The sequence below is a fragment of the Trichosurus vulpecula genome, chromosome 1, assembly GCF_011100635.1.
Source record: "Trichosurus vulpecula isolate mTriVul1 chromosome 1, mTriVul1.pri, whole genome shotgun sequence".
Taxonomy (NCBI): Eukaryota; Metazoa; Chordata; class Mammalia; order Diprotodontia; family Phalangeridae; genus Trichosurus; species Trichosurus vulpecula.
In genome coordinates, this window is record NC_050573.1 from 272,995,384 (window position 1) to 273,008,162 (window position 12,779).

Here is a 12,779-nt window from a genome sequence, read left to right on the forward strand (position 1 = left end):
AAAAATTAAATGAGGGTTTAGTGCATTGTTTAGGAGAAAAGAATAGCCATTTCTAAAGAAAATTATTATAGACTAAGGGAGCACTAAATTAGGAGACAGAATACTTGGTCTGTAGGTCCAGACCTACCTAGAGTAGCAAACTGACCTTAAATGAGTCATTTCAGCACTCAGTTTTCTTAATCTGAGAAACATGTAGTGGGTAAGGATCCAGCCTGCTTTCTACGGTTATTGTGAAAATCAAGAACTCTCTGCATGTACACCCAACAAGCATTAAGGCATGAACAAGGAATGAAACAATGATTTTTAACTGTATCATGAGTTTAGAAAAAAACTGTGCCTGACTAGTGCCCAATTAGAGCAATTCTTTAAGACTGATATGCTCCACCCCACAGATTAATAAAAAATGGAATGCAATTTATTTTCAGTGATCCAACAAAAGAGAGGCATTGTGTGCCCTGGAGAGATCAGTAACGTGGAGCTGGTAGATCTGGAATCACTTTATGGATATGTAAACTTAGACAAAGTCATTTCACCTCTCTTGGGCCTTCTTTCTCATCTATATACAATGGAAGGGCTAGACTAGATTATCTTTAGTCACTCCCAAATCTAACATTCTAGGTGGCTCAGTGGATAGAGGGTTGACTTGGAGTTAGGAAGAGCTGAGTTCACATCCTGTGTCAGACACTTACTACCTGTGTCACCCTGGACAAGTCACTGGACTTAGTTTCACCATCAGTAAAATGGGGATAGTAACAGCACCAGCCTCCTAGTGTTGTGAGGATCAAATGAGATAATATTTGTAAAGTGTTTTGCAAACCTTGAAGTACTATATAAATGCTAAAGTACTATTATTATTAATTTCTTTGCCAAGCAAGGGACTGAGATAATCAGTACCCCCCACTATGATGGTAGCTTCAAGTCAAAAGAACATGGCGTTCACTCTAAAGTCACATTTCTTCTTAGCTTGTGAAAATTAACATTTTTTGATATGAATCCGATAAGTCAAAATGAGCAGTGTGTAGTCATCTTAGTGACTTGTGTTTGAAACATCATAGAAAAAAATGCTTGATGGCAAAAGGTTATTCATATAGATACTTGAGGGATAGATACTGTAGCTGTAATTCATGTCAGAAATTCTCATACGAATATATTTCACTCTAAAGGGAAACAGGAGGGAAAGGGGATGGTGGGAGTAAGAGGGAAGGCAGATTAAAGAAGGGATTAGCCCTTAGTAAAAAACAAATTCTAAGAAAAGTGAACTGGAAAGAGGAATTTAAAAGAAAACATAAGAATGTGTGACTGGGCTCTGGGTGAAGGAAAGAGAAGAACAGGAAAGCCAAAGCAGGCTGCACCACACCTAGACTATGAGTTCTGAGCATGCTTCTCTAACCATACCTTTCTTCTTTATAAAGACGGGGCAGAAAACAGAGACAGAAAAGCATAAGATAATAAAATAGAGGGAAATACATGATTAATGATCACAACTATAAATGTGAATGGGATGAACTCACCAATAAAATGGATGGGAAGAATGGATTAGAAAACAGAATCCAGTGGCATGTTGTTTACAAGAAACACACTTGAAACATTCACACAAGTGCCACGTCTTCATTCCTCTCAGGACCGACTCTGCACTTTCTCCACCATGCCACAACAGCCTCTTCACCCACACCCCTGGACTTCTTACACTGAAAGTACACTCCACCACTGTGGTACCTCCCTTCCTCTGATTGGTTGCTTCCTGCCAGAACCTCCAATTTAAGGAAAATGCCCAGGCCAGCTATTCCTCTCAGGTCTCATCTCTTGCCTCTCTGGACTTTTTCTGCCCTACTCCTGATACAGGTACCTTGTCCTCCTCTGCCCCCTTTTTAGCTTCCTTTTATGTATTATCTACCTTATTAAAAATGGAAAAGAAGGAATTCTATGAATAAACTTTAAGTACTTTCCACTTTTGTCTACAGTCAATTAGCAAGGCTCTAAAAGGACAATTCCCAAAGGTAGCCAGCTAATTTTTGTCTCCTTTCAGCTATAAAGCTATGTCCAGGGAAAAAGAAGTTAAAGTCCTGTGACCATTGAAATGGCAAGTTGAGGTTTCTCTTTGGGGTATGGGAGATTTGTTCTGCTATTCAGTCATCTTATCAACATTTTTTCACAATTGGCCAAAATACTCTGGGTCCATATGAGCAAATACACCAAACCAAATGCTTTTTGGATCTCATGATTTTCATCATACAGATCCACCCTAAGGAAAAGGAGCAGAAAAAAACTCTTCTCTCTTCCATACCTGGGGATGTTATAGTCACTGAATCAGGGTTGCAAGGCACCTTGGCCATTGATTAGGCTCACCCATGTATAGTCACTTTCTGGAACTAAGATAAAAATCTTATAATGCAATATATCAAAAGATCTATGATTTCACAGGAGTCCATAAATGCAGCTAACAACCACTCTATGCCTGAGTGGGCAGTTTAATGGATTGCAGTGACTTCCTTTGTACCTCCCAAAAGTCATCATTTGGTGGTCAGTGCTCTGGTGCTTAGCTTTCTTGAATGTAGTTAGACTAACTCCAGCATAACAGACGAAGAATTTATTTCCAGGACCTTACCTGAAGCTTTTCTAGCTTGGAAGAACTCAGGTTCATACCCTCAGAGCCTTCAGAACCCAGGTTCACCTCCTTGTCATGATGACACATTGACATTGTGGAGAAAAGAAGAATTTGGCTGACTAAAGAAGGAAAATAACTGAAACAAATTCTATTACATTGGAAAAAAGAAAGATAATTAAAGTCCTCAATAACACAAAGCACCAGTGTAAAAAAAAATCAGTGCCCAGCTATGCTGGGCTCTTTCAGCAGATGGAGCAGGTAGTTTACAGCCAAAAGTATTTCATCAGCCATGATTCAGTACCTCCAAAGAAAAATGTAAAACCAACTATACATTCCCTAAAGACAACAATCCTCAGTTGGAAATTTTCTAAATGAGCAAGAATGCTCATTTTCCCTTCTTTTTAATTGTGAACTTCTACATTTTATCACACAACTACCAAGTTTTGATTTCTGTCATGCTTCCTCATTAAAACATACATATTTTTCTTATATATTTATATTGGTTACTGTATGGGATGTGTAGCATGTATACAGTAATATAGAGTTATTAAGAAAAATGCACGCAACTTCCCTTGAGGAAACGATTCCTTCATTGTAGATTCTGACTTCCTTTGAGGAAAAAAAAACAAGAATATCCATGTAGACTAGAACTTGGAGAGACTTTGGAGCTCTTTAAAACTCCTAGATCCAAAGATTTTTCTATTCATATCTGTCATAAAGCATTGAATTTTAAGTCATAATTTTGCACAATTAGTGCTTTTCCTTCTTTTTTTTCTTTAATAGTTTTCAGCATTGATTTTCACAAGAGTTTGAATTACAAATTTTCTCCCCATTTCTACCCTCCCCCACACTCCAAGATGGCATGTATTCTGGTTGCCCTGTTCCCCAGTCAGCCCTCCCTTCTGTCACCCCACTCCCCTCCCATCCCCTTTTCCCTTCCTTTCTGGTAGGGCAAGATAAATTTCTACGCCCCATTGCCTGTGTATCTTATTTTCTAGTTGCATGCAAAAACTTTTTTTTTTGTTTTTCAACATTTGTTTTTAAAACTTTGACTTCCAAATGCTCTCCCCTCTTCCCTTCCCACCCACCCTCCCTAAGAAGTCAAGCAATTCAACATAGGCCACATGCGTATCATTATGTATAACCCTTCCACAATACTCATGCTGTGAAAGACTAACTATATTTTGCACCTTCCTAACCTATGCCCCTTTATTGAATTTTCTCCCTTGACCCTGTCCCCTTTCAAAAGTGTTTGTTTTTGATTACCTCCACCCCTATCTGCCTTCCCTTCTATCATCCCCCCTTTTTTATCTTCTTCCTCCTTCTTTCCTGTGGGGTAAGATACCCAATTGGGTATGTATGGTATTCCCTCCTCAGGTCAAATCTGATGAGAGCAAGATTCACTCATTCCCCCTCACCTGCCTTCTCTTCTCTTCCTACAGAACTGCTTTTTCTTGCCATTTTTATGCAAGATAATTTACCCCTTCTATCTCTCCCTTTCTCCCTCTCTCAATATATTCCTCTCTCATCCTTTAATTTGATTTTATTTCTTTTAAATATCTTCCCTTCATCTTCAACTCACCCGGTGCCCGCTCTCTTTCTCTATCTATCTATCTATCTATCTATCTATCTATATATATATACACACACATACATATACACACACACATACATATACATGTATACACAAACATATATATGTATATATACACATATTCCCTTCAGCTATCCTAATACTGAGGTCTCATGAATCATACACATCATCTTTCCATGTAGGAATGTAAATAAAACAGTCCAACTTTAGTAAGTCCCTTATGATTTCTCTTTCTTGTTTACCTTTTCATGCTTCTCTTTATTGTTGTGTTTGAAAGTCAAATTTTCTATTCAGCTCTGGTCTTTTCACTGAGAAAGCTTGAAAGTCCTCTATTTTATTGAAAATCCATATTTTGCCTTGGAGCATGATACTCAGTTTTGCTGGGTAGGTGATTCTTGGTTTTAATACTAGTTCCACTGACCTCCAGAATAACGTATTCCAAGCCTTGCGATCTCTTAATGTAGAAGCTGCTAGATCTTGGATTATTCTGATTGTGTTTCCACAATACTCAAATTGTTTCTTTCTGGCTGCTTGCAGTATTTTCTCCTTGATCTGGGAGCTCTGGAATTTGGCGACAATATTCCTAGGAGATTTCTTTTTGGGATCTGTTTGAGGAGGTGATCGATGGATTCTTTCAATTTCTATTTTGCCCTGTGGTTCTAGAATATCAGGGCAGTTCTCCTTGATAATTTCTTGAAAGATGATATCTAGGCTCTTTTTTTGCTCATGGCTTTCAGGTAGTCCAATAATTTTTAAATTATCTCTCCTGGATCTATTTTCCAGGTCAGTGGTTTTTCCAATGAGATATTTCACATTGTCTTCCATTTTTTCATTCATTTGGTTCTGTTTTATAATATCTTGATTTCTCATCAAGTCACTAGCTTCCACTTGCTCCAGTCTAATTTTTAAGGTAGTATTTTCTTCAGTGGTCTTTTGGACCTCCTTTTCCATTTGGCTAATTCTGCCTTTCAAGGCATTCTTCTCCTCATTGGCTTTTTGGAAGCTCTTTGACACTTGAGTTAGTCTATTTTTTAAGGTGTTGTTTTCTTCAGTATATTTTTCATTATTTTTTTGGGTCTCCTTTAGCAAGTCATTGACTTGTTTTTCATGGTTTTCTCACATCTTTCTCATTTCTCTTCCCAATTTTTCCTCTACTTCTCTAACTTGCTTTTCCACATCCTTTTTGAGCTCTTCCATGGCCTGAGACCAGTTCATGTTTTTCTTGGAGGCTTTTGTTGTAGGTTCTTTGACTTTGTTGATTTCTTCTGGCTGTATGTTTTGGTCTTCTTTGTCACCAAAGAAAGATTCCAAAGTCTGAGACTGAATCTGGGTGCGTTTTCGCTGCCTGGCCATGTTCCCAACCAACGTACTTGACCCTTGAGTTTTTCAGCGGGGTATGACTCCTTGTAGAGTAAAGAGTACTATGTTCCAAGCTTGGGGGGATGTGCCAGCTCTGCCACACCAGCACTCCTCCTTCCCCAAGAACCCCCAACCCGTACTGGACTTAGATCTTCAGCAGGCTCTGCACTCCTGCTCTGATCCTCCACTTAATTCCTCCCACCAGGTGGATCTGGGGCCAGAAGCAACTGCAGCTGTAGCTCTGTAGCTGCCCCACCTCCACTGCCCCTGGGGTGGTGGCTGAACTGGGAACTCCTTCTTTCACTCTGGCCCCAGCAGCTTTTCCCACTAACCTTCTCTGTTGTCTTTGGTGTTTGTGGGTTGAGAAGTCTGGTAACTGCTGCAGCTCACTGATTCAGGGCACTAGGGCATGCTCCGACCAGCTCTTGGTCTGGTTGGTCCGTGCCACCCACATTGGGCTCCGCTCTGCTCCCAGCTCTGGGTGTGAAAGACCTCACCCCGCAACCATCCAGGCTGTTCTGGGCTGGAGCCCTGATTCCCTCTGCTATTTTGTGGGTTCTGCAGTTCTAGAATTGGTTCAGAGCCATTTTTTATAGGTTTTTGGAGGGACTTGGCAGGGAGCTCACACTAGTCCCTGCTTTCCAGCCACCATCTTGGCTCCGCCACCTTTTCCTTCTTTTTTAATGTACTTCTCAAGCTCAGAGGATTTCTTATAAGACCTTTATGATGCTACATAGAGCCTCCTTCTGCATATCCAACTGCATCTGGATGCCTTTAACATGTGGGTTGATCCCTTCCCTTAAATCTCTTCTCCAACACAAACTTTCTGGACTGATATTGGTATTGTTGGAAGAAGTATCTGCAAGATTTCTCATCTAGACCCAATTACACTGGACTAGCAGTTACTGATAAGTATGGCAATTGAGTGCTTTAGCAACTATTCAAAATAAATGAACCAGAAAACTTGTCTGGTTCAGTAGAGAAAAGTAGAGAAAGGATACCAAGGAGAGCATAGTGTTAGTATGCTCCTGGTCTCACGGGTAGACACCAAAGCCCAAGTCATCATCACTATTTTCTGTTCTTGACATATTGTGAAATATAATGTTTGGTTGAATGTGATGAAAATATTGGAAATTATTAAAATGTGGCCATTCTGAGAGGTAGAAAAACTTAAGATGACATCAAAAGTTACTGGGGATTCAAATTTTTATTCAAATTTATACAAAAGAGTAGGATGTAGTCATTTGGTTGAAGAGATAAGTAAGTATGAATAAATACATTAAAATATCCCTTCTTTTAAAATTTAACAAACAACTGGAAAGCTGTGTCAATTAGTTATAGAGTTAAACCATTAGTAACTTCCAGCTCTCCCTCCTGCACCTCCCCTCCTCATGGCATCACTGTAATGATTGATGCAATGTGTAACTTTCTCACAATGGAAAAAATAGAGCTGTAGGTTTAATATAAGCCAAACTTTTTAAAGAGAGCTTGTGACCACTAGAACAGCTGACTCACCTAGACTTTGACCTTTTTATCTGACAGAGGAAGACATTTAACTGTATTTTTCCTCAAGCTTTAAGAAGTTCCTTTTTTATTTTTGGTAGAGACAAACACATAAGAAAGGGAAAACAGATGATGAGGTTAATTTAAATGACTTCTTAAGGATGAAAATATATGATGTTTCTTACAAAAGATTGAGCATATTTACATTAATTAAATTTTAGACTGAAATTCCATGTAATTCTAAACCATGTAACAATTTATTTGGTGAATTCCTATCATTATTTTTATTTCAAAAAATTATTGCATGCCCATTGTGTTTATTCTACTACATTTAGGGTGCTAATTGTCCTCTTTGACCTTTTAGTAGAATTTTACAGTATTGACCACCCTGCCCTGTTGCTAAAGCAACTCCATATTATCTGCAGTTCCTCTATATTGCCTTGTTTGTATTGCAATCCCCACCCTCTCTACCACCTTGCTTACTGCTGGAATAGCAAGGACAATCGTATTCATTACGGTGGGGTTATGAGAGATAGCTAACCTGAAGAAGAGGCTTTCCAGGCTCTAGCTCCAGCAAGAATCTGTCCAATCTAGGGATAGCATATCCCCTATTACTACCTGGGAAGCCCTGTCCAATTCTGAGGTACCCATACCCAATTTACTTCCTGCCTAAATTGAATCCTATATGAGTTTTGTCCTTTTGTTCCTTAAGGGAATCTCTGCCCATAGGTGTGGGTTTCCCTTGCTGGTGAATTCAATAAATCTACCCCCTTTTCTCATATTACCCACCTGCTAATGTCATCATTCTTTGACTAGACATAGAGTGTTCTGCGAAATATGGCCCAGAGGATCTCTTCTGTCAAAATATTCTATCTCAATCCCAAACTTCATTGGAAAGGAAGTCCTAGGGAAGTTTCTCCTAGAATATTACTCCGGATCCAGAGTATTTATAAATGTCTGGAGAGGTTTGGTTGAAAGAACTGAGAATATTTGGTGTATATAAGACTTCATGGGAGCATAAGCACCATTTTTGGATAATTAAAAATCTATCATGTGGAAGAGGGATTAGACTTATTCTTCTTGACCCCAAAGGGCAGAACTAGTGTAGATGGTTGATTAGGAGAGTCTGTAAAACAATCAAGTTAAAAGACATGACTTTCCTTTGATCTTTAATTATATCATCATGGCAAGAAAGTGAGCATGGGTTCTGAAGGCTGTACCAGCATGGACCTGAGTTCTTCCATGCTGAAAAGGCTTCAGGTAAGGTCCTGCAAATAGATAAAAGGAAATAAAAGATGGAGAGGTGGAGATATACCTGGCCACAGTACCTGCAGAGTCCTGGGCAATGATCAGAGAATCAAATTTTACGACAGAAGACTCCCAGCTGTATCCTTTTCACTACAATTCTAAGGCAAGAGACTTCAGTGATTCTCCAGCTTCCCCCCATCTCCACAAAAACCATAAGAGGCAGATAGTACAGCACCTAATTGTATACCACCATAGCTGTGAGTTCTGAAATAACTGTTCCTCTCCCAAGCTTCTGGGAAGCTCTTTGGAGATATAGAACAAATGGGGTTATAGTTTTCCTGCACTCGTTTGGATGTGGGGAGAGTGAAGAATGACTATATGATTTATTTCTTATCTACAAGTCTTTCATGTCTTAAATGCTTTTGCTATTGGTTGTATGTATGGAAAGCGAGGAGGTATCCGTTATTTGGAGAATGGCTGAACAAGTCATGGTATATGCATGCAATATAATGCTATTGTATTGTAAGGAACGGCGAAAGGGATGGTTTTAGAAAATCTTGGCCTGAGATAACTCGTATGAACATTATAAAGTGAAGTGAGCAGGGGCATTCGTACAATCACGATAATACTGTAAAGACTTTGAAACAACTTTGAAATGATACTGATCAACACAAAGGAACCAACCCCAGTTCCAGAGGACTCATAATGAAACCTGTTATCTGTCTTGAAATAGAGAAGTGATGTTCTCAGAGAGCAGGCTGAAGTGTTCCTAATACCAGAATTTGTTTTGCTTCATGAATACATACTTATAACATATTTTATTTTATTTTATTTTTGCTTTCTTAAAGGTTGAGGGAGAGAAGGGGAATACATTAAGGAAAGAGAAGATGTACATAGCACCTACTACGTGACAGGCAATGTGCTTTATAATGGTATCTCATTTGATCCTCACAACAACTTTTTTTTTGGAGGGGGAAGGCAGGGCAATTGGGGTTAAGTGACTCACCCAAGGTCACACAGCTAGTAGTAAGTGTGTTGAATGTCTGAGGCTGAATTAGAACTCAGGTCCTCCTGACTCCAGGGCCGGTACTCTACTCATTGCACCACCTAGCTGCCCCCCTCACAACAGCTTTGAGAGACAGATGCTATTATTATTGTCATTTTACAGATGAGAAAACTGAGGCAAGTAGAGGTTAAATGATGTGCCCAAAATCACAAAGCTAGTAAGTGTCAGAGGCCGGATTGGAACTCGTCTTCCTGACTCCAGGACCAACATTTTATCCACTGTGCCACCTAGCCATCTAGCCAATGCGATGTTAATAATAGTAGCTATCGTTTACATAAGGTGAGAGGGAGAAAATTTGGGATCTAAAATAAAATGGAATTGAAAAATGTAAGATAGCATAGTGGATTGAGAGACCCTTGAAGCCAGAAAGATCTGAGTTCAAGTTTCCCCTCTGACACATACTAACTAACCCTGTACAAGTCCCTTACTCTCTTGATGCTCTAGGTGACTCTCTAAGCCTACAAATTACAGAAAGCTGCTAACCTTCATTGGTGGACAGATTTTCCTCACTTGGGAGTACCCTATACCAGTGAAATCCCAGGGCAATCCCTATCTCTATCCAATTGTTAATATTATATGTTAGCGATAATGACGGTAAATGAGCTCACGCTGCCTCAACAATAAAATAGTGCTTTATGAATATTGATTTAATCATCTTGGCAAGACACCTAATTAGTTTCACTTTACGGGCTAAGAAACAAAAGTACAAAGAGTTACGGTGACTTTTCTGTAATGTTTGCATGATTCGTTGAAGACTTTGAAAATTAAATTTAACTCTTTGGTTCAATGAACATAAAAATAACATCCCTAGCTTATGTGTGTAGGGATACAAGGTATAAACATCCCTATTAACACCAACTATGAGACCTTGTTCTAGCATTGAAGATGCTTCTTTGATGGGGTGTGAAATCTTACCCTGAGAGCTAGTTAGCCATCCTCTACCACAATTAGGATTACTGATTGAATAAAGGCCAGCATCATAGCAACTGAGATATACCTTTGGTCTAGATCTTTGAAAAGGGGAAAAAGAAAGAGCCAAAACTGACAGACAGAGAAGGAAATACACAGAGATTTGGACTTCCCCTAGAGGGGAAGCCTATATATCTAGGAAACATGTGGCCATAGAAATGGATGGTAGCATCTATAGGTGAAAAGGAATTTCTGGACCGAGCAGAGGAGTTCCAGAACCAAGTAGGAGATGGAGTCAAGAAACAGCAAGGGGGGCAGCTGGGTGGCGCAGTGAGTAGAGCACCAGCCTTGGAGTCAGGAGGACCTGAGTTCAAATCCAGCTTCAGACACTTGACACACTTACTATCTGTGTGACCTTGGGCAAGTTACTTAACCTCAGACAGAACCATGGTGTATAGGAGCAAATCTGGACTTCTACTAGTACTGTGATTTATATGGCAGGAAGACCTCAATTTCAAGGTAGTGCTATAAATCTGGACTCCAGGGGACCTTGAAAGAGTCAGAGCTCATTAGAAGGTCCACATAAAAATTTTGAAAGAGTCAGAGCTCATTAGAAGGTCCACATAAAAATTTTGAATCTGGGGTGGTGCTAATAGCAAAAACCTTATCTTGTTCAGGTTTGGTGATCAATTTTTAGCTGCAACACAGAATGAGTATTATTGTCAGTGGACATTCTTTATGATATGACTTTTTATTTACAGGCCAAGTACCATATTGTAGAATATGATATGAGATGCTGGCCTAAGCTAATGTTCTTAATGAACATTTATGTTGGTTCATAGAGATTGCCGAGGACATTATTACCTAGTAAAGAGGCAGGTGCAGCCCCAACCTGATAAAAGCACATGATTTTGGGTAAATCTTTCGTAATAGAAGCTCTTCTTAAAATGTAACTTTTATTTTACTTTTTGTCCATCAGCAAGCATTAATTTTCTTTCTTTTTTATTTAATAGTATTTTATTTTTTCCAATTACATGTAAGGACAGTTTTCAACATTCATTTTTTGAAAGATTTTGGGTTCCAAGTTTTTCTCCCCTATTAGTCATGTTGTGAAAGAAGAAATATAACAAAAGGAAAAAAAACACAAAAAAACAAAAAATTGAAAATAGTAAGCATGAATTTTCAAGACAAAAAAGGAAACAATTCTGAAGAGGAAGAACAGGAAAGCTGTCAAAAAGACAACTTAGATTTTTAAAGGCAAGTGCAGAAGATGGAATCAAGGGCAGATAATGGAGAATGATCAAAATTAGTATAGCCAAATTATGTAAGAATAATGTAAGTAGCACAAAAGCTTAGAATGAGATAAGGTTTAATAGGAATTCAGACAACAGAAACAGGTTTCGTAAACTATATTGCAGAAAAGAGGGTTTATTGGAGGAATAGATCTACTGTTCAGGGTGGGTAAGGGCAATGATAACTAATGACAGAGAGAAAGCAGGACTGTTCAAAATCTTATTTTACTTCTGTTTTCTATGTTGAGGAAGATGATCTTTGAACTAGGAAGGGCAGAAGAAAAAGCACTAATGACTTGTTTGCCAGGAGTAGCATAAAAGAAACGTATAATTGGAAAAGGTGAACCAGTGAAGAGAGAGGGAGAACTGTTAATTTGACTACTTCATTGGCACCCATAGCATGTGTTTTTTCTTTTTTTGTAATTTATTCTTATAATGAATTTAACAAACACTAAATAACACAGGTATTTTCAGAGACTTGATAGAAAAAGATAATTCTTCATGAAAATGCAGATCTATATTAATTCCAGCTTGATTTTCTTCTTAAATGTGAAATAACAATGTTGGATGCACTGTAGGAAGGAATATCTACTTCAAAGGGAGCTCAACCTAATGAAGTATTGAAACATAAACAAATATATGATCTAGTATTACACATACAGACATACACACATGCATAAACACATAGGCATACCTAATAGTAAGAAAGTATCTTCAGTAGGGATAGCAATGTCACTCCAAAGGTAGCCCAAACAATCTAGTAAAAAGATCATAAAATAAGTTATCGTTTTTATAAAATTATGGTCAGTTTCTGAATATAAGTCACAACTCTAAAATGCTACTCCTTATATATGTATATATTTGTGTATATGCATGTATATATGTGTATATGCATACATATACAAATGACATATGTTTTAAAATAACTGATTATAGTTAGTCATCACACACACATGTGTCTGTAATTGTGTATAATGTTCTCCTGGTTCTGCACTCCTCACTCAGCATCAGATCATGTAGGTCTTTCCAGCTTATTATGAAGTCTGTTTGCACCTCATTTCTTATAGCACAATACTATTCCATTACATTCATATACCACAACTTGTTAAGCCATTCCCCAATTGATGGGCATCCCCTTGATTTCCAATTCTTTGCCACCACAAAAAGATCTGCTATAAATATTTTTGTACATATGGGTCCTTT